Here is a 5,174-nt window from a genome sequence, read left to right as displayed (position 1 = left end):
GGAGTTTCACCAAATACACTCACACACCCATACTATCAAAATGTATGTAAAGTGAAAGCGAAAGTTGAGTCCGACTCTTTGAGAACCCATTGACTATATGGGCCATGAAATTCTCCAGGCCAGAATACTGGAGTGGGTAGCCTTTCCCTTCTCCAGGGGATTTTCCCAACCCAGGGATGGAACCCAGGTCTCCCACATTGCAGGTGGATTCTTTACCAACTGAGCTATCAGGGAAGCCTGTCAAAATGTATACCTTTTAAAAATATGCATTAAGGCCTGAGGCTATTATGGATATTACAAATCTATTTCATCTATGAAATTATTTTTAATCCAGCAAAAATGTTGTCAGACATACTTGGTGCAAGACATATGCTTGCTTAGGAGAGCACAGAGAAGAATGTTACTAGAACAATGTCTTATCTGTTCCTTCACAGATAAGACAACTAAAACAGAAATACTAAATAGAGAGACAAATAACCTCCTGGGAGAGCTCAGGGAAAGAAGCAATTGATTATGACCAACAGGATTAGGGGAGACTTAATTGGGGACAAAACTGACTCATAGAAACAAAAGTAAGCCACACTTTTTGTGGAATCAAACATGAATTCACATTCTTTAGCTAGATTTATACACGACTGGAAACCCGTTTAAAGATTATCCATCATACAAAGGGAGAAATGTTATTAATGAAAAAAAAAAAACAGTTATCCACAATGTCATCACAAATTACACAACCTGTGGAAAATTCTTCCAGAGATGGTAGTACCAGACCACCTGACCTGCCTCTTGAGAAACCTGTATGCAGGTCAGGAAGAAACAGTTAGAACTGGACATGAAACAACAGACTGGTTCCAAATAGGAAGAGGAGTATGTCAAGGCTGTATATTGTCACCCTACTTATTTAACTTATATGCAAAGTACATCATGAGAAATGCTGGGCTGGATGAAGAACAAGCTGGAATCAAGATTGCCAGGAGAAATATCAATAACCTCAGATATGCAGATGACACCATCCTTATGGCAGAAAGTGAAGAGGAACTAAAAGCCTCTTGATCAAAGTGAAAGAGGAGAGTGAAAAAGTTGGCTTAAAGCTCAACATTCAGAAAGCTAAGATCATGGCATCAGGTCCCATCACTTCATGGCAAATAGATGTGGAAACAGTGGCTGACTTTATTTTGCGGGGCTCCAAAATCATGGCAGATGGTGATTGCAGCCATGAAATTAAAATACGCTTACTCCTTGAGAGAAAAGTTATGACCAACCTAGACAGCGTATTAAAAAGCAGAGACATTACTTTGTCAACAAAGGTCCATCTAGTCACTACTACTACTACTACTAAGTCACTTAGTAGCGTTGTGTCCAACTCTGTGTGACCCCATAGATGGCAGCCCACCAGGCTCCCCTGTCCCCAAGATTCTCCAGGCAAGAACACTGGAGTGGGTTGCCATTTCCTTCTCCAATGCATGAAAGTGAAAAGTGAAAGTGAAGTCACTCAGTCATGTCCAACTCTTCGCAACCCCATGGACTGCAGCCCACCAGGCTCCTCCATCCATGGGATTTTCCAGGCAAGAGTACTGGAGTGGGATGCCATCGCACCAACAAATTGATGCTTTTGAACTGTGGTGTTGGAGAAGACTCTTGAGAGTCCTTTGGACTGCAAGGAGATCCAACCAGTCCATCCTAAAGGAAATCAGTCCTGAGTGTTCATTGGAAGGACTGATGTTGAAGCTGAAACATCAGTACTTTGGCCACCTGATGTGAAGAGCTGACTCATTTGAAAAGACCCTGATGATGGGAAAGAATGAAGGCAGGAGGAGAAGGGGACAACAGAGGATGAGATGGTTGGATGGCATCACCAACTCAATGCACATGAGCCTGGGTAAACTCAGGGAGTTGGTTATAGACAGGGAGGCCTGGCGTGCTGCAGTTCATGGGGTCGCAAAGAGTCAGACACAACTGAGCAACTGAACTGAACTGAACTGAAAATGCTATCAGTAAATAATATCTGTTCTGGGAATTGCAACGTTTTACAAAAGTGTATTTAATTCAAAAAGGACAACATCATGACTCTTAGTTGCAGAAAAATAGCATTTTGAACAGTGGATAACAGAGCAGGAGGACATAAATATTCTGCCCCTAGAAAGGTGTGCTATAGAGTACAACAGGAGTAGTTTGCTTGTCCTAAACATGTCCACGATGCACTCTTCTCCCAAGACTATCAATTAGTTTGCTCTTATTTCACAAATACCTAGTAGATCTTTGATTACTAATGTACAGTTTTCCCTCAGTATGCACAGGGCACTGGGACCCTGTCTCCTCCCCCTGGAGGTTACCAATATCCAAGGATGCTCAAGTCCCTTATATAAAATAGCATAATATTTACATATAACCTATGCATATCCTTCCATACACTTTAAACCATCTCTAGATTACTTATATTTACTACAATGTGAAAGCCATATAAATAGTTGCCAATGTGCAGCAAATTCAAGTTTTGCTATTTGGAACTTTCTGTAATTTTTTTTCTCTTATTATTTTTGATCCATGGTTGGTATAAGCCACAGATTTGGAACCTGTGGATAAAGAGGGCTGATTATAAGCATGCATTTTAATCATAGAAAGGAAACTGAAGAATAGCACTAATCTTTGAACTCCTTGAGGGCAAGGACTATACATTGGTTATTGTTTTTGTTTGTTTGTTTGTTTAGTCACTAAGCGATGTCTGACTTTTCTGTGACTCCATGGACTGTAGCCCACCAGTCCCCTCTGTCCCTGGGGTTTTCCAGGCAGGAATACTGGAGTGGGTTGCCATTTCTTTGTCCAGGGGAATCTTCCCAACCCAGGGGCCAAACTAATGTCTCCTGCAGTGGCAGCCGAATTCTTTACCACTGAGCCACGTGGGAATTTATACACTGGTTAGCATAGATCAACACAACAGTGCTTGGTGACAGCTTATGTAAACTGACAAAATTGAAAATTCACAAAACTGTTAAAAATCACAATTTGAAGTACCAGCAAAGCAAGGTAGGCTCTCATACATCCTACCAGACTCACAAATTTACCTTCTATATCCTTATTTTACAAAAGAAAAGAAAGCCAGTAGAAAAATGATGGAAGAATCCACATAAAGTAATCTGATATATACGATGGGCCTATTATTTTCAGTTTAACAACAAGTATTTGATATCAGAATCAGGTGGAAAGCTAGATGATCAAGGATCTATTTAAATTTTTTAAAATTGTATCAGAAATATTTTAATAATATATATGATGAGAGAATGCAGAACATTTTTCAAGCAGGTCAAAACTAGAGCACAATGAAGTTAAGAACAAAATCTAATGAAATGAGTATATCTTGCTTAGTTAAATTTATTTTAAAGTCTTGTGATTCAAGGATTTAGAAATACTTCCTATTTAGTAGAAATTTTATCCATTTATTTATTTGAGAACTATTCATTAAACAGCTACTCAATGTTGGCATTGAGTGTACAGTAGTGATGAAGACAGGTACTATTCATCTTTTTGAAGCCAGGGCCAACTTATCCATTAGGCATGGTGAACACAGTGCCTAGGAACCACAGTACTTTTCAGGGGTCCACAAAAATATTTTAATTTTCTTTAAGATGAGAAAAAAGAAATTAATGTAATCCTGGCTGGATTGTATTAGTCTTTATTCTAATGCAGTGATAAAATATAATTCTAATGTTAGTTATGGACAAAGAGGCCCACAAAAGCACAAGTTGTTAGGATGGGCCTGTGGGGATTTTATGTTCTATTAGAGGAGACTGGATAATAATTACATTAAGTAAAAGACAGTGTGAAATGAGCTGAGATAGGGGTAAATGCAGGGTGCAGTGGGAACCCATCTCAAGGGGTCATGGAAAGCTTCTCAAAAACCTCAACAGAAACATGAAGAGTAAAAAGTTTGTTGTTTTGTTTTGTTTTTTTTTTAAGAGCTTGAAAGGAAATGCACAAGAGCAAGAAAATGCACAGATCTGGGCAGCACACCAAGCGGTCCTGGGATGTACCTCTTCCTTCAACAGTATTTGGATGCAACAGACCCAGGGACACCCCTGCCTCCAGCCTCCAACCACCCTCCAAACTTTTGTCCAGTCACAACCTTTGAAACCAGCCACTCAGCTATCCTTAGCCTCCAGGACCAGTTAACACAAGTTTTTGTTTTTAACTCCTCATTGCTGATCAACCATGAGCTCCCAGATTCATCAGAATGTCTCCACCAAGGTGGAGGCCCTGTCCACTGCTCCATCAACCTCCATCTGCGTGCTTCCCACACTTACCTTTCTCTGGGCTTCTATTTCCACAGGACAATGTGGATCTGGAGGGCCTGGGCCTCTTTTTCCATGAATTGGCCTAGGAGAAGCACGAAGTCACGCAGCATCTCTTTAAAATGTAAAATCAGAGCAGCATCTGTGCCCTCCTCCAAGACTTGCAGAAGCCTCCCCAAGATGAGCAGGCAAAAGCCCAGGAGCCTACGGAAGCCACCTAACTTATGCAAAAGAAGCCAAACCAGGTCCTTTTAGGTCTACATTCTTTGGCCACCTGATGTGAAGAGCAGATTCATTGGAAAAGACCCTGATGCTGGGAAAGATCGAAGGCAGGAGGAGAAGGGTCCAACAGAGGATGAGATGGTTGGATGGTATCACCCACTCAATGGACATGAATTTGAGCAAATTCTGGGAGATAGTGAAGGACAGGGAAGCCTGGTGTGCTACAGTCCATGGGGCTGCAAAGAGTCAGGCATGACTTAGGACTGAACAACAGCAACAAAGCCCTGGGTGCTGCCTGTGCAGATCCCCATCTCCGTGACTTCCTGAAGAATCATTTCCTAGATGAGCAGGTGAAATTCATCCAGAAGATGATCGACCACTTGACTAATCTCTGCCAGATGACTGGTTCCCAGGGGCAGCTGGGAGCCGATCTCTCCAAAACGCTCACCTTCAAGCACAACTAGAAGCATTTGGAGCCAACCAGTCTTTGAGAAACCCCTCTGGTGTCAGGGTTTCTGCCTGCAGCCTCTCTAGACAGCTTTTTAAACCTGTAGCCCTCTGTCAAGCCTTGGACCAAATGGAAACAATAAAGATTTGCCAAAAAAAAAAAAAAAGAGCGTGCATAGGTCTGAAACTAAAAGAGGTGATGATGAGTGGGAGAAATGC

This window comes from Ovis aries, chromosome X, assembly GCF_016772045.2.
Source record: "Ovis aries strain OAR_USU_Benz2616 breed Rambouillet chromosome X, ARS-UI_Ramb_v3.0, whole genome shotgun sequence".
NCBI lineage: Eukaryota > Metazoa > Chordata > Mammalia > Artiodactyla > Bovidae > Ovis > Ovis aries.
Note: the sequence above shows the minus strand (reverse complement) of the source record.